The sequence below is a fragment of the Ailuropoda melanoleuca genome, chromosome 1 (genome assembly GCF_002007445.2).
Source record: "Ailuropoda melanoleuca isolate Jingjing chromosome 1, ASM200744v2, whole genome shotgun sequence".
Classification (NCBI taxonomy): Eukaryota; Metazoa; Chordata; class Mammalia; order Carnivora; family Ursidae; genus Ailuropoda; species Ailuropoda melanoleuca.
The window spans coordinates 135,393,930-135,417,961 of record NC_048218.1 but is presented as its reverse complement, the minus strand read 5'-3'; the positions used below and the strand labels follow the sequence as shown (position 1 = coordinate 135,417,961).

The 24,032-nt window shown below is 33.7% G+C and overlaps 1 protein-coding gene across 2 annotated transcripts in view; it reads left to right on the top strand.

Moving 5' to 3' along the window:
- Positions 1 to 24,032, top strand: part of SEMA3A (semaphorin 3A) — a 455,650-nt gene that overhangs the window by 104,881 nt on the left and 326,737 nt on the right. The gene's annotated exons all lie outside the window — the stretch shown is intronic.

Here is a 24,032-nt window from a genome sequence, read left to right as displayed (position 1 = left end):
TTATTCCACATTTTCTAGAAACATTAACCTTTAACTTCCATAATATTGGAAGTATTGTTAAAAAAAATCCATATTGAGTGGATTGATAAATATTTCGATTTGCGCAAATGCAATGCCAAGAATATCCATATTCTAAAATATTCTAAAGAGCCTTTTGCTATTAATGAGTTCATAAATTGCTTCCTTCTTTAAATAATTTCAGTGGGAAGATCCTTAATTTTCTATTTATATCCTGAGTGACTCCTCCTCTCATGATTCACGTTGTTAATTATTTTATTGACATCTCAACTTGGATGTTCCCATAAGCACATCAGCTCCCTCCTCACCAGACAAGTGTTTCCTTAGAGAATCACTATTTGGCAGAGGATGAAGTAGTATACAATAATCACTCTAGAGTATTTAGTTTGAGTAAGGCTGAATTAAATTACTTTTAAGTATTCTAGTGACCTACCTCACTTAAAGGCAATTTTATTCAGTCATAGGCAATTTAATCGATCTAACTTCATTAAATTTCCATATTGTCTGCCATAGAAGTCTTTCTAAAAATGACAGCGGTTCTTATAATCCCCCTGCTTACAGACCTTCCAGTGTTCTTCATTACCTGGAGGAAGCCGAAAGTCTTACACATGGTATCCAATACCCATCATGATGTAACTAAAGTTTATAATTCCACTTCTATTCCTCAAGAGTAGTATAACCTGGTGGTTAAGGTTATAGGCTCTAGAAGTCAGATGTTTTAATTTTTTAGCTATACATTCATGCAAAATTTACTAAAATACCCTAATCCTCAGTTTGTGTACTTACCTAAATGAATTTAGGTAGTCACATCACATCTTTATGACAATTAAGTGAGGACGTACATTTCAAGGCATATAATACATGATGTCTGGCACTTGGTAAGTGCTCATTAAGTACTTGTTATTTTTATTATCTATTAACAATTAGCTACTTAGAGTTTCAAAAAAACTTACTAAGCATAATCACGAGGCAATAATTTTGCTCATATAATTCCCACTGTGCATAGAGTTTTTGTTATTCTTGTTTCTTCTAAAATTCTTGGCATCATTCAAGGTCTGATTCAAAACCAAAAATTCTCTGTAATTTCTTGCTCACTTTTGACAGGCAGAATTACTATTTTCTTCCTTTGCACGCTCATTACTGAATGCTCATTCCCTAGTTGTAAGAATTATATTAGTAACTAATTATTTATTACCATATTTACCAACTTACTAGATTGTGTGTTCATTTAGGAGATGCGGAAAATTTGCAATTGAGATAAGTCTATTGAGAATTATTAAATCGTGTGTGTCTACACACATAATATATACATATATGTGTCCGAGAGTTTCTTTATGCCTATAATTGAATATATCTTATTTTCCTTGAAATGTTTATGTAATTGAAAAATAGAATTTGAAGGCCTATATTCTTTCTGAGTTTCTAAAATTTTCATAATTTTCCATTTAATTTATTCAAACAGACAAGGTCCTTGTGCTCATGGCATTCACAGTATAGATTTTAAAAATAACAGTATAGATTTTTAAATAACTTACATATTCCAAAGAAAAGAAAAGAAAAGAAAAGAAAAGAAAAGAAAGAAAAAGTTTCTGTAGTAGCAAAAAATAAATGACTCTGATTTGAGAGTTTGAGAAAGGCTTCCTTGAGGTAAGATGACATGTGAAGAAGAGTAGAAATTAATTTGTTTGGGAGTAAAAGGCAGGAGTAAAAGGCAGGAGATGTGTCGTGAACAAAGATTCGAAGGTGTGAGGGACATAAAATTCTGGAATTATATTTCTATGTTTAGATCCTTAAAGGGGAGATGAGCTGGAGTGTGTAGATAACATGATCAAAATTGTAATTTTAAAAATCACTTTAGTGGCAAGCATTGTGCAGACCACGTTGAAGGGCAGCTAGAGTTAACAGGAGAAGAAGGATGATATTCCAGCCATCCAAGTTTGAGATGCTAGGCACTTGGATGGATATTGCCAGTAGAGAGGGAAGGAAGGAGAGACTATAAGGAACTAATCAGAATGCATGGACCTGCTGATGTAATGAATGTGGGATTAGGAAGAGTGAAGAATGACTCCTAGCTTTAAGGGAGCTAGATTCGAGAAATAGTGTAAGAGTTATCAGAATGTTGGCAACCTGATTTATATTTTTTGAGTCAGAAGAAGTAATCTCTAAAGACTTGAAATTTAAGTGGTATTTTCTAAGAAAGCAAGAGGCCTAATTTTGCCTTGAAGTAGTTTTTGAAGATTGATAAAACAAACGTATTGAAAACAATGTTGAAATCTCTGATATTGCATACTTAGGAATTGCTTAATAAATGGGCACTTGATTAATATATTACAGTTAGAGACACAATCTTGTTAACCACAGGGAGCATGGAGTATATGTGCTTCTCATATGGTTTATATTGCAGCAATTCATGTCTACGTGAAGTGAAATAGAGACTTGACCTATGAGATTATTCCAAAATAAGTTCCAAGGCCTGTTTTTTCAAGATCCTTTTATTCTTTTGAAACTGCTTCACTTCCCTTTTTAATTTATATATGGAGATATAGCCATTGCAAAGGTTAAGAAATTTTGACTCTCACAAGAATTCTAATTTCCCTTTTACATTACAAAATATTTTATAAAAGATGTCTTAAAAACAAATTTGACTAGTTTTTATGCATCATTCAACAGTCAGTAAAAAATTGAAATCTTTACTCCAAATATGTATGTGTGTGTGTATATATGTATTATGTGTGTGTATATATATATAATATACTCCATATATATGAATGATTGTGATACATTTTCATCAGAAATCCTGAAATAATTATAAATTTATTAATATTCTAGTTGACCTGACACAAATATTCCTAATATATGTTCTGTGTATCCTTCTAAATCCATCTAGATAAATCCATGTTGAATTTAATGTAATTCTTTGGTTTGCAAACTGAATGTTCCAGTTAGCATATATCCTTGCTAGAGTTAATAAATATCTGTCAATCACAAATGCTATTCTTAGTCAAGGAATGGAGATCTCACTGGGGTATTAATACATTTTAACATATTTTTAAGTATTTAGGAAAATGTCACTTTCTCAAATTTTTTAAGTATACTGTGAATTCATAGCTTATAATTATACTCATATAAATATTCAATTAAATAGTCACTTAAATGATTTACTTTAAAAATCTCATGTCTAGGAATTATAGATATATCAAAAATATTTATTTTTCTTTGTAAGATTTAAATAATCTGAAAATAAATATCATTATCACATCACGGTAATTTTTGAAAATATGTTTTCTGGACAGAATTTAAATCTGTTGAACTTTCTTTCTAAAGTGATTTTTGAAGGGGGTGCCTGGCTGGCTCAGTTGGTGGAGCGTGCAACTTGTGATTTTGGGTGCAGAGATTACTTAAAAATAAAATCTAAAATAAATAAAGAGATAGATAAAATGATTTTTTTTAGTCCTCCCTGCTTTTTATTTCTCTCACAGAAATGACTTCAAATATCCCAAGCGACTATTTGAGTCTTAGAATTATTTCTTTCCCCAATGTAAGGCATGTGGTAAAGTGATTCTTCTATGGAAGTTGAAACTTTTTTCAGGAATACTAGCATTAATAAGCTCTTTAAAGATGCTGTCAGTGAAAATGGTCATGTTAAGGTTTTTAAACTGCTGCTTAAATTGAGAAAATAAAACACTCTTGACACCTACTTCACAACATTCTTCTCTTTGTTGTACGTATCAAAGACCAAAACCTAAGCAAAGTCTCAGAACGGTTTGCCATATTAGCTGTAAGAGTGGACCCAAATGCTCCAATCAAAATAACCACCCTTATAATCTTCAATCCCATACCTCATGTGCCCAGAGCCACAACTATGGGGAAAAGTTTTTCAAACATTCTTTAAGTCGCCATATCCTTTCCACAGTTCTTGCCAGAGTTCTACACAGTAGGAACTATGAAAATGCGTGCCAAACCCTCACGTTCCTCATATAGCCTCTAACAGCTGCAGACCCTTAAGCTTCAAGTGCAGCTGCCTTAAGTAGAACTATTGAAAGGACCCACAAAGGCAGATACACAGATTACATATGTTCAATAACTTTAGAGCAATAATAAGAATATGTGGTTATATTAAGGCCATTAGACAGGAGGGAAATTGCACCAGCACTCTCTAATTGACCTTGCAGGGAGAGTCTGAGCTCCCTGATTGTCCCTCCATCAGTAGCCAAATCATCTACTTTTGTTAGGATTATATATTATTTCAACACACAAACCCACACCAAATAAGAGTGCAATGACATTGGTTCAGTTTGTTCCTGCCCTCTGATTTGTAATTTTCCAAGGGAGTACCATGTGAACAGTTGATTCCTGAAAATTCTAAAGCAATCCCTGGTGCCAGATTGCTGCTAGGGACCCAATATATGTGATATATATGCCAACAGGGAAAATGGAACCTACCACAGACATCTGAGTCATACCATATAAAAACAAAGAGCAAATTCATCTGATAAAAGTAACTTAAAACATATTTTTCTTCTAATTTTTAAAAACTAGCTTTGACCCTGCAGTTTTCTTTTTCTTAAATATTAAAATAAATTCAGTTAATAATAATTCCGTTTTTTTCCTTTTCTTTTTAAGAATGTTAGAAAACTGGACATTTTTTAATTGCTCTTACATGTTTTCAGCTTCTAACTAACTTTATTTAGTTGAATGACTAAATAAATATCTAAATAACTAACTTTATTTAGTTTAATTGCTCTTACTTGTTTTCAGCTTCTAACTAACTTTATTTAGTTGAATGACCACTGTCAGGAAGGTCCATGTGATGATAGAAACTGGCACTTAGAGATCTTTTATTGTGGATTTGGGCAAGTGAATTCCCATCTCTGCCATTTAGTGCTGTTACATTCAATTATGCCCAATCTCTGTGCTGAAACTTCCCATTTCTTCAAACATCCATCACTAGAGGCAAAGGAATAATTCTGGAGTTAGAAATAAGTGAAGTCTAAGATTAAACTTAAATGTGAGGTGAGGCTAAAATGTGTTTAAACTCTTGGGTATCATAGTTTCCATGTATAAGATATAAAGAATATTAACATTTTAATGATCAGTTCTTATTACCTGTTCTAATGCAAAAGAGGCACAATGTTAAAGTTTGGGCAGAGAACATAATTCTAAATAATTATTTATAGTTTAACTTTCTCATCCACCTAAATTATAGTTAAAATGAACAGATTCGTGTCACTATAGCTTTCTTAATGGATGTCTTTTACATAATCACTTACCCACCATTGGGATACGTAGAGCATTTTCCACTGTTTCCATATGTATATCAAACATTGTGATGAACATCTTTGTAAATAAAGCATTTGTTAGCTTTTTGGTGAGATTCAGTATTCCTCAATAGTAGGTTCATCATTTGACTTCTGTTTGAAATGTTCTCTCAGAGATCTCACTCCTTCCTGAAATTCCTTGATGGGAAACATCACTTGCTAGGCAGTTTTGTGTGCTTTTTTGTTGTTGTTTCTCCTTTGGAAGTGCTTTGGGGCTACATGTAGATCAGGATGAGCATGTGCCAACCCTCCTTTCCCACGCTAAATGTAGTGAGAAGCATGACCTCAACCGCTCAACCCCCAGCTGCACAGGTATTTAAGGATCTAGGGAGAGTCTTTATCAAGGGGATTCCAAGGATCAAGAATGTCAGCTTGCTTCATTTAGATCTCAACATGATGATCCTTCCCTCCAAAGCCTTTTTATATTTTTTAAAAGATTTTATTTATGTATTTGTCAGAGAGGGAGAAAGAGAGCACAAGCGGGGGGAGGCGGCAGGCAGAGAGGAGAAGCAGGCTCCCTGCTGAGCAAGGAGCCCGATGTGGGACTCGATCCTGGGACTCTGGGATCATGACCTAAACCAAAGGCAGATGCTTAACTGACAGAGCCACCCAAGTGTACGGCCTTTTTATATTAAATTGAATTTGAATCCATTCCTCGGTGAACTTTAATCTTGAGTTAATTATGACTCCGTGTTCCTCAGCCTCACTCATCTGTGACCTAGGTTATGGTTTTGAAACACTGCCAGCTGAGTGTGGCTTGGTAGGGCACACAATGGAGTACTGCCCAACTAGCATTTGGGGAGATAAGATGAAAGCTACCTGTCTTCTTTGAGTATGATTTCTTTGTTTTCTCTTGAAATCCCTGTTTTAAGGGAAAATATAGATGTGGGTATGGGTCTGTGTATTTTTTGTGTTTGTGCACACGTGTCAACAAAAATGTGCTAGGTACAATAAAGCATAGTTTCAGTATTTTTCTTAATAGCTGTGTTGGGATTTAATCACATTTGGTATAAAAATAATGCATTGAATTAGTTATCAATGCTAACTATGTGCCAGTCACCTTCAATTTCTTTAGGTTAACCCACATATCAGTGCTGGAAATTGGCATGATTTTATCCTCTTTTGTAAGTGGGTTTAACTGACTTAAGAAGTGTTAAGTTACTTGTCCTAAGTCACCTGGTGAGCCAGAATTAAAACTCAGGAAGTCTGCGTAGCCTTCCTGGTTTCTAACCACAACACTGATCCAACTCTGTAGCAAAGATTGCTTTATGTCTAGAGAAAGTATTGGCATAACATAGGTAACAAATGTGCTACTTTTGGGAAAATTGTATTTCAGTTAGGCTTTCCTAACCTAAGCTAGATTTAGAAGGTAAAGAAGAAAACTGGGATGGTAAATAATTTTTTTTTAAATTTTAATGTGGGCCGACTATTTTACAAGACTGCAAGACACATTACTTAGTAAATGTATGTGTGTGTACACATATATAAATGTAACATTTCTCATCCTTTCATAGGCCTACTTGGGGATGTTTCTGTCTAATATATTCTCCTAGTAGAACCCCTAGTTTGTGTGCCTGTATAGATGACAAGGCCTTCTTGGCATTCTGGTTCCTCCTCCTTAGGCACATTTCTCCCACAGGCTCATAGAACACTGTCCTACTGTATGTAGATAAAATGGTGGTTGTGAAATGCAGTTCATGTTTTCATTCTTGCTTTGACTGAACATCTGCTCACCCAAGACCAGCTTTTTTTAGTTCCATCTACTCATTACTATGGTTACCATGGTATATACTCTATTTTAGGCCTGTATCTATTGGCGTGTGGCCATTCTCTTTGGGAAGAGAAAAGAAAAAGTTTTCCAGAGCCAAACTGGCCTTCTATTCAGTAAATATGGTAATTTCTGCCTATGCTAAGTTTCCTTCCCTCCCCTTTCCTTTTATGTTTGGTGTTCTTCTGTTTGGGAAGGATCTTTCCATCCAACTTTTTTTGTGTGGATTTAACTACACATTTTCTACTTAATTACTCCCTCTGTTTTGAAAAGTTTCCCCTTAATTGCACTCATATAGGGTTTGTTTCTATAGTTATTGTGATATTTAAATGTGACAGTTGCTTGCTTATATTCTTCTAAATATGGTATCTAAGAAGAAAAAGCTCTGATATTTCTTGAAGAAGATCATGTTGTTAGTAGATTTTATCCAGACCATAGATGTGTATTGTCCAATAGTATAGATAGCCAATAGCCTTATGTGTCGATTGAGTTATTGATTTGTGCTACTCTGAGTTGAGGTTTGCAGATTTTGAAGACATAGTAGAAAAAAGAATATAAAATATCTTAATAATTTTATTGATTACATGAAATAATATTTTGTTATAAGTAAAATGAAATCTATTATTAAATTAATTTCACTTTTTTATAACTTTTTAAAAATGTGACTGCTTGGAAATTTAAATTAAGTACATGGTTCACCTTGTATTTTAAGTAGATATTGCTGCTTCAGAGCACTTCTGAAAGTTGAGATGTCAGTAAGCAAAAAATAATAATTAGTATATTCATTATTTGGGGTCATATTTGCATTCTTCATTTGGGGTCATATTTGCATTCTTCGTGTCGGCCATAATAATTTCTTTGCTTAAATATATGTCTCCATGGTTCATGAATGCCTGTCATTTAAAGGTAATATATTTGAATTACCTAAGAAATCTTTACCTTCCAGCAAAGACTAAACAGTATGTGTGTGTGTGCGTGCGTGTGTGTGTGTTGAGAGAGAGAGAGCTAGATTATATATAATATATATAAATAATCTGGTTTATATATATTATATGTATATATTCATATATATATGTAATTTTTCAGTTGAGCTCTTAAATTGTTATCCTTCACAACTATAACCTGTATTTGCCAATGTAAAAACTTTTTTTTTTTAGCAGGGAGTAAACCTTCAGTCAAAATATACAAGCAAGAGATCTAAGAAATAAAGGCATAAAACTCATGCAATCTTTTTATGAGAGGGGAGTGGCACATCATCATATTAAAGGAATTAAAATTATGTATAAATGTACATATATCTATTTTATAAGCCTATTACCCTAGGTTCTATATGCACTCAATATTAGTAACAAGTTTATAGTGCAGGAAAGAAAGAATTACTAGGGAATCCTAGGAATTTAGAGAATTTCTTCTCCACATCTTACATAAGTATGGAATAGACCTAACATATTTCAAATAATTGATGTTTCTAAGGGCGGATAACACATTTTTAAAATAATAATGACCAAAAAAAATTCAAAGTATCATAAACTTTGTTATTTTAACATTTATTTTTTTAAGATTTTTTTTTGAGAAAGAGAGAGAGAGAAAGAGAGAGGGAGGGGCAGAGGGAGAGGAAGAAGCAGGCTCTCTTCCTGGGGCCTGATCCCAGGACTGTGAGATCATGACCTGAGCCAAAGGCAGATACTTAACCAACTGAGCCACCTAGGTGTACCCTTAAACCATTTATTCTAATTTAACTCTTTATCTAATTTAATTTTAATTGTATTATTTTATTATAAATTATAGTTATATATTTTAGTTTTCTGGAAAATTTTCTTACCCATAAAACATCATTTCAGGTGAAAAATATATTAAATTCTCTCTTTTAAAATATTTCCAGAACTAGAACAAACAGTCCTAAAATTCCTGTGGAACCACAAAAGACCTCAAATAAACAAAGCAATCTTGAAAAAGAAAAACAAAACTGGGGGCACTGCAATTCCAGATTTCAAGTTAAATTATAAAGCTGTAGTAATTAAAACAGCATGGTACTGGCATAAAAATAGACACATAGATCAATAGAATAGGACAGAAAACCCAGAAATAAACTGATAATTATATGGTCAATTAATCTTTGACAAAGGAGGAATGAACATACAATGGGAAAAAGACAAGTCTCTTTAACAAATGATGTTGGGAAAACTGGACAACCACATGCAAAAGAATGAAACTTGTTCACTTTCTTTCACCATACACAAAAATAAACTCAAAATGGGTTAAAGACCTAAGTGTGAGACCTGAAACCATATAAATCCTTGAAGAGGACAGAGGCAGTAATCTTTCTGACATTGGCTATAGCAGCATTTTTCTAAATATGTCTCCTGAGGCAAGGGAAATAAAAGCAAAAATAAACTATTGGTATTATATTAAAATAAAAAGTTTCTGTATGGTGAAGGAAGCAACCAACAAAACTAAAAGGCAATCTACTGAGTAGGAGACTATATTTGCAAATGACATATCTGTGAAAAGGCTAGTATCCAAAATATATAAAGAGCAAATACAACTCAATACCCAAAAAACAAATAATCCAATTAAAAATGGGCAGAGTACATGAATAGACATTTCTCCAAAAAAGACATACAGATGGTCAACAGACACATGAAAAGATGCTCAATGTGACTCATCATCAGGGAATGCAAATCAAAACCACAATGTGGTATCACCTCATACCTGTTAAAATGACTAAAATCGAAAACACAAGAAACAACAAATGTTGGTGAGAATGTGGGGAGAAAGGAACTCTCTTGCACTGTTGATGAGAATGCAAATTGGTGCAGCCATTGTGAAAAACAGTATGGGGGGATGTATGCACCCTAAGTTTATTGCAGCATTATTTACAATAGCCAAACTATGGAGGCAACCCAAGTGGCCATTGATAGGTGAGTGGATACAGGAGTTATGGTATATACATATACAATGGAATATTATTCAGCCACAAAAAAGAATGCAGTCTTGCCATTTGCAACAACATGGGTGGAGCTAGAGAGTACAATGCTGAGCAAAATAAGTCATTCAGAAACACAAATACCATATGAGTTCACTCATGTATGGAATTTAAGAAACAAAGCTCAGAAGCAAGGGAAAAAGGAGAGAGAGACAAACCAAGAAAGACCCTTAACTATCGAGAACAAACTGATGGTTACCAGAGAGGAGGTGGGTGGAAGGTTGGGGGGGAATAGGGGTAGGAATTAAAGAGTGACTTATCATGATGAAAAAAAGAGAAAAAAATATATATCAAAAGGAATGATTTCAAAAAGTAAAATAAATAAAATATTTCCAATGTTACCCTTATATCTCTATCATATAATATACATTTATAAATAAAATTTAGAGAATAGTAAATGTATAAATAGCAAACAAATTTGCATTTCCAAAATGTTACTCTTCAAGAAAAATTTAGCCAGGCATTTGGAATCATTTAGAGAGGAATTAAAGTAGCAATGATTTAAGTTTAGTCGTTGATTGCTGCCTTTTAGTTAATTAACTTTTAAGAAGAAACTATTGCTTTTGGCATTTAATCAAATAAGATAGGCATGGATATTTACTGGGTTTTTTTTTTTCAGTACACTTGGTGGACTTTAGGTTTAGACCCAAATCTGTTAAATAGAGGAGATGATGCAGTCCAGAATCTGAAAATTACATCTTTTCAGTACATTAAGTTTAAATTTCTGGAAATGGAACACAATGTAATATGGGAAATTTGAAAGTTGTTTCACTTTCAGGTTTAAAAATAACTTCCTTGATGCCCCAAGGCTTTGAGTTCACTTAAATTATAACAGATACTTAGTCTCTGTATATGTAAGCATATGTTTTAGATAAAAATCACAAACAAAACAAAAGAGAAAAGCGTCAGTGCTCCTAGGTATTATGACTTTGAAAATTTCCTCTGCCTAAAGCATTTCAAATAAGCACACTGACCAAACTATCTTCTAACTTTTTGGCCTTGGAGCTATGATTTCTTCATTTCGATTTTTTCTTTGGAAGGTGATTATATCATGGCAAGCAGGAAGAGTTTGAAATTTTGAAATAGTAATGAGCATTCTTTTGTAACTTTCTATTAATTAGAGGCAACTGACTTCATTGTTTTATTTAGTTTTAAAAATTTCTTCTGTGAGTGCTGAGAATTTTGATAAAGAGGCAAAAGAGGAGTATAGGAAGTATGGAGTCAGTGTTGTGGAAAATGTGAAACAGCATCATTTTAAAGTTGTTGAATATTGGCCAATAGAGAGTTGTGTCCTTATGTTGCATTTTTACAATCTGATGCAGGTGTGAACACCAGATTAGTGATAATCAAGAAAGGTTGTAAACTTGTTTGTGATGAAGATCTTGATAGTAGCTTCCACTGAAAATTTTGGAGGATTGTAATTTTATAAGGTATTTCTTAAATTGGCACTCACATGGAATAAGTAGGAACTGTTGTTGTCTTTCTGATTTTATATAAGAAATGCTAAGAAATGCTCCATCAAAGCTAAATTTTTGTCTCAAAAATAGCATTACTAACAGTAGCCAAAGGACCCATGAACTGATTCTCTAATCAAGGCCTGAATCAGTGTTCAAAACAGCAGTCTTAGATTGAACCATGATTTTTTTAAAAAGTGAGATTGTATTATTTCTTTATTGTCTTAAATAATAAAGTGATTCATAACTGTATTATGTTAAGTCATTGCATTGATAACATGCCTGCAGTGAGTAGAAACATTTAAAAGTAAACTATTTGGGTGTATCAAACTTAGTAAAGTTACTCAATCTTTAAATATACTCAAGAAATGTAAATATTTATTCTGTAGTAAGAGCTAATATGTAGTAATCATTTTATGTATTTTTTCTTTTACAGTTCCTTTTTATGAAACATGGATCTCTTTATCTGTATCTCACAGTACATCTACACCTGTTTCATTAATAGAGCACATCAAAATAGACATATATTTCAACTTATCAGTGCCTTAGATTGTCACAGTCATGTGTTAAGGTTATATTCTTTTAATTATACTGAATTGCTGCTGAGAAACCAAGGATTAGTTTCTTTTTATTGAAAATTTTAGTTGATCTCTTTATAATTTTAGCTTTTAGCTTTTAGTTTGAATGGTGGCTCCCAGTTTGGCCCAGGATCTAATGTGCTTAGTTTAGGTAGCAATAAGACTTGAACTTGTCTCGGGATGCCTGGGTGGCTCAGTTGGTTGGGCGGCTGCCTTCATCCCAGGTCATGATCTCAGGGTCCTGGGATTGAGTCCAGCATCGGGCTCCTTGCTCTGCAGGGAGCCTGCTTCTCCCTCTGCCTGCTGCTCCCCCTGCTTGTGCTCTCTCTCTCTTCCTCTGACAAATAAATAAATAAAATATTTAAAAAAAAAAAGAAAAAAAAAAGCTTGAACTTGTCTAGACATTTATGTAACTACAGACTACTGTCTAGGACAACCTAGCCTAGAATGAAGCGCATCCCTTGATCTAATATGGTTATTATGAAAAAGCAAGAGGAGGTCGATTACATTGCCCTGAATAAGAATTCATAATTATTTAGAATAACAGTGATCACATTCTAATGTGCAGCAAATATAATGTCATTTTTTTTCCCGGAAATGTGTCATGAAGACTTAGAATTTGGAGTTTATTTGTAATATCCTGATAAAACATCTGCTGTGAGCCACTAGTAAGCCTCGTAAGGTCACACCAAGACTCATAGTAGCATATTGCACAATTCAATGACCTATGTAGTGTTTGGATCCTTTGTGGGTACTCTTTCTGATGGAGTAAAGGAGTAATGAGTAATGGTAAAAACAAGTTGCTCAATGAAAAAAGAACACAACTAAATCCTGCATATGATAATTTTGTGACTAAACTGAAAAGATAATGCTAGAAGTCAGAATTTTCATTTATTTATTTTTTGCTTTTCTAAGTTCATTCATGCAAATGATATTGTTCCCAATGTGCCAGAACATTTCGTTAATAACAGGGAAATACCTTGTTGCCAGTGGAGTTGAACAGGCTCTCGTCCACATTCCTATTTTATTTCAGCAGATTGAACTTCCTTCCTTCCATTTCTCCTTTTTCTGCCACTAAAGGAGCATGCACGCACACACACAGACTTCATTCTCTCTTATTACTTGCCAGCTGTAAGGCTAAAATGCCAAGCTCTAAGATGTGTGTGTGTGTGTTTTTTTTTTTTTTCAAACAGCAGCAGCAGCAACATCTGGTTCTATGCAACTTTAATCTTGGCTGGTTTCCTTCTTTCCTTTTTGGCCTTCCAGGCACCTGTGGACGTCCTGCACATACACAATGACATCAAACTGTAGTTGGAAATCTGATTCTCTTGGTATAATGAACAATGATTAGTTAGAAGCATATAAAACCACAAACTGTGAGTAATAAAGAACAAGTTCCATGCATTGTAGATAAGGGGCAATGAAAACCTAACTTAAAAATTAAGTGAATTTAAAACAGTTAATGAAAACTAGAGTCACCTGAATCTTTTATTTTCAAACTTTATTATAAAATTGTGGGCTGGATTAAAAGCAGAAATGCCCCTTTTGTCTAAAGGGAAAGGCTCTTGTCATAAAATATTAAGCCTTGATTTTAAGCTAAAAGAACGTTGGAGGAAAGCCAAAAAGCTCTTCCAAATACCCCTGGCAAATTTCTTAATCATTTTAGATACTTCTGGGTTTTTCTGATACCTCAAGTTTCCTGATGTCTTTTTGAACTCCTAACGGAATGACTGCAAAGTGGGATTTGAAGATTACTCAGAAAAGCAATCAACAGTTAGAGAAAGAAAACCATGTCTGTCACAGGTATTGACTGCTTGAAACTCCATTCTACATAGGTCATGGCATTCAAATATAAAACCTGAGAGAGAGTCTTTGATCTGCAAAACCTAACAGTGTATGATTCTGGTCTTTCTTTTCATGGCATGGACGCATCAGTTTATGTTTTAAATGCCTTGGTTAACTACCTTCAGATATGAGTATCCAAGAGATAGGTATAGGACAAAATCCATCCCCACACTTTTGACTCTCTTTGATTTAATAAAATCCAAACCATTCTTATGTCAGAGTATAAAGGAGGGAACTTTATAGTTGTTAACATGAGTTCATGGAAGATTTGGGTAGAAAACTATGCTTGTCAAGTTCTAATATAACCAGTCATTTAAGTGTGCAAAAAATAAATCTAATGCCCTATGTAACATAGGGGGAAAAGGGATAGGAAATAAGTAGTATGATCAGTGGCAGATGACTATTTTGGGTAGTAAAGGAAAAATAAATTCAGTAATATCCTTTCAGTGATAAAACACATGAAAGGGTACATAGCTTTTTCCATACACCTGCTCACAAACTCTGTCACTGTCTTTAGAATGTGCGCTTAACGATGTTCACCTAAACTGTTTGTCTTCGTTGGAAACCAGATTAGTAGATCTTATTACTTTAATGCATACAATGTTTTGTTGTATATTGTCTTCATTAGTTTTTTAAATTGCTTCAAAGTTTTGGTATTAGTTTCCCTAATTGTTCAGTAGTTTAGTTCAGTTTAAAAATCATTTATCTCACCCATACTCTTGATTTTTTGACATATTTTAGAGATTACTGTCATTCTCTTTATGAATTATGCTGTAAACATATTTAAGAATGTAACTTAATTCACATTAGTATAATATATTTTTGAGACTCATGTTGAATTCCCAATTAAGTGTATTTTTAGTAGACCAACCACAAAAGTGAGCAGTAGAATGTATATTAAGGGCAGAAAATATTTATTCCTGCTCAATATTAGCCAGTGACATCATAAAATAAATTGAGTGTAATTGGCTTTGTGTTACTTTTAATTGAGTTACTTCTTACAAGAACTTGTGTTTTCTGTATCAAACCTTTATTCTTATCGATTAGGTAAGTATGTGGGGCCTCTGCTATTAGTCATTATGTTTGGCCCCAAATCCCTATAATTGAATAAATCATATATTGGGGTCCATCAATTAAACCAGCAAGTACAAGCCTTAAATTTACCAGAAATATAATATCATAAAATTCTTGTAGGTTAAGATGGAATTAATTTAAAGGCCACAAAGGTCCCATGAGAAGGCACAAAGAGAAGTATAAACATGTACTATAAGATAACACCAGTTTTGGAATTATTCACTGTATTCTCTCTTCTTTTTCACTAAAGCATGTTATATACTGTTGATTTTAATAATTGTTGTTTAGAGAAATATAGGGGAACAGTTTATTTTATAGGGGTTTGGTAGAAAAACCACAGCCCTCATCTTATTTCAGATCCTCCTTGTTTTTCACTGGGATTATTACAGTAGTCACCTGCTCTGATTTCAGTCGTCTTCCAGGTTTCTGGTGTTCTTTCTAAAATCCCGCAATGTTCATGTTTCTCCTCTGATTAAAGTCTTCCTAAAATCTTTTGCCATGACAACCTCTCAAACCTCATCTTTTGCCTACTTGTTTCATTAAAACGTATGTTTTGAAACACAAAACTGCATCTAATTCTTTGAACATTCAGTGTTTTACTGTCTCCATGACTTGACTATCCTGTCAGTTCTGCGTGGAATGTCCTTATTGTTTTATCTAAGCTCGCTTTTCTACATCCCCACATGCCTGGCACAATCCAATAAAAAATCCCAGGTTAAAATGATTTCCTTCAGGAAATCCGTGAATCTCAGTTAGTTATTCACCCCATATTACCTCTGTATCTTCAGTTTAGTTACTTTTTGCACATTTTTGCACTTGTTTCCCTAATGAATTTACATTTGTTCCTCATTTGAGATTTTGTGATGCTTCAGAGCTGGAACCACATGTTATTTACACACGCATTTCCTGTGTCTAGCAGAGTGCGTAGGCACTTAGCAAATATTTATTGAATGAACAAAGGAAAGAAGTGAGTGAGTCAAAATGAATAGAAGTCAGTACAATAAAGAATATATTTATTCTCTATAAACTTGCCAACAGTTGTTGAAATAGATCAGGTATAATCAATTCATGTGCATGCGGGTCTATCTCATCAGAAGAGAAACCTTCAGATACTATGTGTAGTGAGGAATGTCCTGTTTATCACATGTAAAAACTTCTTATCCTGAAACTTACCATCAATTTCCTCTCTCTTCCTTTTGCCCCCCTTTGCTTTCTCTTTTCTCCCTTTCTTCCAAGAACTAAGCATTTATTATATGCCAGAAACTTCTCTAGGACATGGTGTTAAAGGGGTCATTAATGTTTATTTATAGTTACCAAACTCTCTTGTGACAGTGCAAATGAGTTTTTGAAGTGTAAAGATGGGGACACTAAAATATTTTTTTTCCCACGTAGACTGCCATAAAAAATAACTGGCCTCTATTATTTCCAAAGCTTGTTCGCTTGACGCATTTCTGGTTCTCTGAGTAATGTTCCTAAAGATTATACTGGCTCTTTTATTTCTTTATAATTTACAAAAATACTTATTTGTGAAAAGGGAATTAGATGAAATCTAATAAAAACAGACTATAGAAAAGAATGGAGTCACCCACACATTAAAGATTTAATTCATAAAACTCAAAACTGTAACCTATCAACCATCATCCCAACAAATTAGAAAGTGCTATAAATTATCTTTGTGTTATATTTATTTTGTTGTAAATGTAAGCAAATATTATGTTGTTTCCATTAATCCAGTTTTGAATTTTATCACAAGCTAAAAGACCTTGCAAAAAGGAAATCAACCTTGAAGGTTATCCATTCATCAAACAGACCCCATCCCAAGCTGCTTTTCTATATTGAAGTTTGCTCCATTTGCATGCTTTTAGGCTTGAAATCTGTGATTAACTGCTACATTCTTTACATTAGCTAGTGATGGTGAAAGTGATGGAACTGGGTCTAGTTCAAAACAATGCTACTTTGAGAAGATACACTCATATTTATAAAATGGCAGTTATAGAAATGGTGATTTTACATATTTTAAAAAGATCTCTTACATAGAATTATTCTAATAGATCTTACAGGATTCAAGAATATTTTTACTTACCCTCACGTTTTCTCTGTTAGCAATGATGCATGCTCTTTGATACTACCTTGACTATCTGTGAAGGAGTCTAGTATAATTCTTGGCATACACTGAGGGCTCAGTACTGCCCCACTTCCTTTGCTTTTCTTTCTCCCTCAATCCTTTTCTCTTTCCTTCCCTCCCTCTATGCATCAGGACTGCTACATTTAAGTGATGTCTTGCCTGCTTATTCCAGCCGGAACTGACCACTTGCTTCCTAACTGCCATTGAACACACTTAATGGCTTAGAATTAAGTTACATTATGAATTTTATTTTGAAAAATAGTGTGGAATTCTCTCATATATAAATGTGCACCTACCTGGAAATAATGTATATGTGTCGAGGGCAGAGATCAACTCCTAAGCAGATTTTACACGTTTCAGATTGGCTCTCACTTTTAAAATGGGTCTATAATACTGTGCCTATAGCAGCTTTAAAACTTTTTTTAAAACGAAGATTAAGATCTTATATACATTTTTTTCAAAATGGAATAAAAAAGAATCAAATAATACACATGAAAATATTTCATACACACATATCATTCATATATCCCATTTTCACAAGGAAATTTTAAACATAGAAATGTATTACTCTCTATTTTTCTACTAACTATAGAGTGACTATGATTTGCCTATGGGTTTTACTTATATATCCCAAGCTGAAATAAGTCAAAAGGAAATAATTCAAGAATATATCTGTGGTTCATAAAACACTTCAATTAAGTTTATAATATTTTCCTTTAATTATAGAAGTGGACAATTTAGAATTTGGCTGAGAACCTTTATTTGACCATTACCGCTATGAATGGTCTTGCAAAGGCATCCACCACCTTTCCTCTGAATGACTAAAAGCTGTCTGAATAAACTCCTTGCTTGCATAGCCACCTTCCACAGTCCCTGTTCTGTCAAGTCAGAGTGTCCTTTTAGAATACTCTTCACCATATCACTCCTCCGTTCCACACTTTCCAGTTACTTACAAGGCTCCCCGTGGCCTGTTGAATCCTTGGAAGCTCGAAAGGCTCTTTGTGCTGTTTCTCTCCTACCTCTGATTTCATCCCTTACCACGCCCCTCCTTCAGGCTGCTGGACCCTGCTGTTCCTGAAATACTTCCACCTGTATACTTGGCGTCTCTGCTGCCTCAGACTCTCCTCACACATATTTCGTGGCTGGCTTTATCCCTTAAATCAGAACTCGGCAAACGTATCCTTATTAGAGAGGTTCTCCATGACCTTCCATTCTAAAACAGCGCCTCTTGCCACTTTCTGTCCTTTGCCCCACTTTGATAATTTGTGTTTTTTCATATCATATTAAATTTACTACTTCATTTGTTTATTGTCTATCGCCTCTCCCTAGAATATAAGCTTCATAAGGGCAAGGACTTTGTGAGGTGCCTGGGTGGCTTCCAGTGGGGAGTCTGCTGGAGATTCTCTCACCCTTTCCCTCAGCCCCTCCCCCTGCTCAAACACTCTCTCTCTAAAATAAATAAATAAATCTTTAAAAAAGAAAAAAAAAAGGACTTTTCTTGTCCATGATCTCAGCTCCAAAGTTTAGAACTGATATATATATATACTAATATATATTAATGTATATACACACATTCTCCTTAGTTATAGTCTATAGGCCTATTATAAAAAAAGATAAATATAAATTGCATATGAAGCATTTATTATATTAGCTGCGCTATTCCTTTTCATACTCTTTATTATGTAGTGAATGTCTTTTTTTCTTTCCATTCAAATATAAGCTCTTTGAAGGAAGGGGTTGATTACATCTGCTTAATTTTAGTCATTGCTACAATACTGAGTACATGCCTTATATATTTTATCAAGCAATAAATGTGTATTGAATGTAGCAAGAACCTTATTTTTGACATTACCTTTGACATTGATAATTATAATGTAGTCAGGGATATTGTGAATATTTTTACCATTTTCACTGATATTGCAGTCTGTTTAGCCAGCCATATTTGATATGTACTCTATTTTTCATAAGAATAGATAATGATTTTAAGACCATACACTTGATGATAAATTTCACTCTTTGAAAGTTTGTGAGTTCGAGCCCCACACTGGGTGTAGAGAGTACTTAAAAATAAAATATTTTAAAAATGAAGAAGAAGTAGTAAAAAAGCTCAGGAATAATTTTTGAAATTTCCCATTAGATATTTTTTAAAATGATGTATTTTGTTATCTGGGATTCCAATTTGGTAAAATATGATTACCAATATATAAATAATCATCATTTTGCTATTTATCTATCAGCCAAAAACAACATTTGCTTTGTTTCAACCATATGTTCTTTTCTTTTTGCTTTATGACAATCTTGTTTTTGTTCATTCATTGGACCTGGCAGATAACTCTAAGGGTTTGAATTCCGAAGCCAGTTCAGCATTAACTTTATATCCATGACCAATGTCAAATCTGAACTATATCTAAGAACTGTTGAGTAATCCCACGTTAATCTTCTCTCTGTACCAGCTCCGGCTAGCACTAATGAACAAAGTTTGATTGGAAACCCCAGTAGAGTACTATCGTCCTATAGAGTTTGCTTTTGTAGGAAACCACCCTATGGATTTATCCCACCCACCTAAGTCAGGCTGCTGTGGCTCAACAATATTTGAAAAGTCTTCATATACCCTATAATTAAAGAAATCCTTGACTTATGGTGCCAGGAATGTAAGTGGGTTCCACGGTTATGCTGGTAAATACTAGTTCTCCAAATCATTTTTATTTCTTTACACATTTTGACATTGTGTTGATTTATCATTTTTCAAAATAGTTAGGAAAGGTAATACATAGTTAAAAACTTTTTTAAAATATATTTTAAATCTCACTTAAAAGCTGAAATGCACTACTCTCTTGAAGAGAATAAACAGACATGCATTATTTTAAAGTCATATTTACAATAAAAATATTTTTATTGTGCAGATGTTGTGCTATAACAAAGAAAAATTCATAGGATATTACTTTTTGTCTGTTATAATACCAAAGAAATTAAATGTTGAATTAAAAAGTAAAATCCTTAGTCTGTGTTGTATAAACTCTGAATGATGGTAATCAACCATGATGCGTGACTAAGGCACACATCTGTCCATATGATTTATGACAGAATATAATCAGAGAATAATCTCTCCATTTTTTAAAGAACTATAGTTCATTGTAAGAAGCAGTCATGTTTACATAGAAGCATGGAAATATATTTCATTTTTATACTATTTCTGTGGGGCTCTTTCCACTTTTCTCTCCAAGTTTACTCTTTTTTACACATTGCATGCTACAAGTACCCCCTTGTGAACTTCCACTCAGGAAATGACATGATTTCTTCTCATCAGAGAAATGTTTTCTTTTTAAGAAGTGAATAGTACTTATATTCTGTTTTAGCTGAAGGTGGCCTGTGATACTTGGCATGCTTGATTATGTAATGATTAATACCAAAAGAACATGTAGATTAAAAGCCTTGCTAAAATGAATATTAGTAAACTTTAGCTTCCATACCACAGTAAATTGTATCTTCAGAGGAGGGACTCGAGCTCTCTTGAGCATTTGATATCTTTGATTGGCATAAACATTACAGTGTAAAGAAAAAGCCACAATTAGTTTAATGTCAATCTATTGGTAACTAGTCTTCAGAGATCATTTAAAAAAGAATCTTATCTTCGTTGTTACTTGTTAAGCACTTGTTATGCATTTAATTACATTCAGGAATTGATGACATTCACTTAAAGATTTGTTTAATCTTTACTACAGGCTGACAAGCAGTATATTATTATTATTATTATATTACTATTTCCTTCACATTACAAGTTAGGGGACAGGCAAGTGAAATGGTGAAGTCAAGTTTCCAGTCTAGGCGGTGCGATTCTGTCGTGCTTATATTTGCTGTGCTCCTTGCCTGTTAGGAATGGAGCCTCTGTGCTCAAATGTAGTCTCCTTTAGAAAGCCCCTAGTGAGTTTAAAGGTGACCAGTGTGATTTCTCATTGCTTTAAGTCTTCAAAGACTTTGTTTTGTACCTTTCTTAAATTATGCATATTTTCTTTGAATACAATCAAAATGATGATGATGTGAAATAATAATCTTTTATCGAGGGTTTATTTGTTCTGCAAGTCTTGACTCACTTCTTGTCACACCACAATGAAGAAGGAACTATTACTATGCACATTCTACATATGATTAAACCAAAATCGCACAACTAATTATTTACAGTGATGATCTAAACCCAGTCTGATCCCAGATAATGTGTCTTAAAAGTTATTGTCTTATCATTATTGCTGGATTGTCCAGTGGAGAAAGATGGTGCTTTACTTAGGCTCTAAAGCAATTTATGAAGTAGCACCCCAACATTTTAATTTTACTGATAATTATCTTCCATCCTGTGTCAGAAAACGTGTAAATATCACTCAGAGGAAAAAACTTAGGAAAAAGATATAACAAAGAGTACTTTTATTCATTAATAAATATTTGTGAAATTAAATATGTAACCCTAATATAACCAAAATATGAAAGTAAAGTTGAGCTGAGATTGGAATGATCACATTACAGCTGGCCTTATAAACTATCTGTTCTCCTCCTTAGATTGCATCCGAACCTCTTGGTTGTATTTAAGCGGACTAAAATTTAGGAAAATGTAATTGTAATCAAATTGTTATTATCAAATAAAACCCTCGTTCCTAAAGTCAACAATGAAGAATAAAATTCAACTAAATACATATTTGACTAATATTAGGTAATTCACCATGCTTAATGGCCATTGTGTATTTAGTATACTTGTGGTACAGACCTTTCCATATGTCTTATCATTTAATCTTCACAATAATCCCAAATGGCAATTGTAATCATACTCTTTTTGCAGGAGGAAAAAGGGAGGCACAGAGAGATTAAGTAACCTGCACTGGGGAGCACAGAACATAAATTGTAAAAGTCCATGTGATTTCAAATCTCTACTTTCTTACTAAATTACAATACTTCACCCTGCATAGCACAATTAAATAATTGTACATAGTTTATCTTTTTACTGTGAACTGTAAATGCTCTATGCCCAGGTCTTAATTTATACAAGTAACTGGGTGACCAAAGGGGAGGTCAGTGCCATTAAATGAAAACATTGATATTATAGTTCCCCTAGAATGAGAGGCATAGCACACCATGCAGTGCCATGTAAGGAGCACCAGGTTTGGGTCAGGAAGTAGAAGCAGGAGCAAGGTGAGAACCTTAGGACAGAGCCTATGATGGGGTTTCTTCAGGAAAGGCAGTGTCAGGCAGAGAAGCAGTTTAGGATTGGCTAGTTTGTAAAACCCAGCAGGCTTTGTGCTACAGGGGTGGTCCCTAGTGGTCTGGTACCTGGCCCTGGTTTCATTTAGAGCAAGGGAAATATTGGCTTTACCTGTGAGTTAGATTAGAAGGTAAGTGGAGGCACAGCCTTGGATCTACAGTTATTGCATGTGAAAAATGTATTCCGATAAATTCTATACTATAAGGCCCCCAAGAGACATCAAACCATTATAAGATACAGAAAATTAAATATATACATTTAATATAAATATATATGTATATTATATATAAGTAAATATATAATAAATATATAATATATATTATGTTAGTATATAATATATGTTGCATATATTATATATAAATAAATATATATAATACAGTGACTATGACCATAACTAATGTACTTCTAAATTGTGTAATAGCCTTCCCTTTCATGAAGAAAATTACTTAATAAAGATTCCTATACTGTTCATTTTTGCAAATGGAACTGTATTTCCCTTTTAATTTTTATAAATAATTTTATATGACCAAGCACATACATTTAATAAATATAAGTAGTTGATGCTAGCAATATGAAATTTACAATTTTGCTAGCAATAAGAAACAATTTCTTTCATTTGTTTAATATACTTTTAGAAATTCTCATGGGGCACAGTTGGTTAAGTGTCTGCGTTTGGCTCAGGTCATGATTCCAGGGTCCTAGGATCAAGCCCCATGTGGGGCTCCCTGGTCAGCTGGGAGCCTACTTCTCCCTCTCTCTCTGCCCCACCCGTGCTCTCTCTCTTGCACTCTCTCTCTGTCTCTCAAATAAATAAATAAAATCTTTATAAGAAAGAAAGAAAAAGAAAGAAAGAAAGAAAGAAAGAAAGAAAGAAAGAAAGAAAGAAAAAAGAAAGAAAGAAAGAAAAAGAAAGAAAGAAAGAAGAAAGAAAGAAAGAAAGAAAGAAAGAAAGAAAGAAAGAAAGAAAGAAAGAAAGAAAGAAAGAAATTCTGCTTCGGTTAGGATGCCTGGGTGGCACAGTTGGTTAGGCATCTGACTCTTGGTTTTGGCTCAGGTCGTGATCTCAGGGTCGTGAGATCCAGATCCCCAGAGGGCTCCATGCTCAGTGTGGAGTCTGCTTGGCTTTCTCCCTCCTTTTCCCTCTGCCCACCCCCACACTCTCTCTAAAATAAATAAATCTTAAAAAAAAAAAAAAGGAAAGAAAGAAAAAAAAAGAAAAGAAAAGAAAAAAGAAAAGAAGAAAAGAAAAGAAAAAAGAAAAAAGAAAAGAAAAACTCTGCTTAGGAGGAATTCCTGCTAAAACTTAGCAACTTTTTTAGTGTACTAGAAGGAACATATCATTTTTACTGTATACAGAGAGAATAAGCACAAAATCTATAGATAGGGGACAAAAATGGTAATACATCATAACACCCAAAGACAACAAATCATTTTCTTATGGGAGCAAGAAAATTTAATTGTAAATCCCCTATTAAGTATCATTAGGATTAAAGGTAAAATACTCATTATCAAGTGCTCTTGACATGTGATCTGGGTATAGGTGATTCCAGAATCATAATAGTGCAGGCTCAGGAAACAAGAAAGAGAACAGAGGTGAGCATGACATCACACATGGCAACAG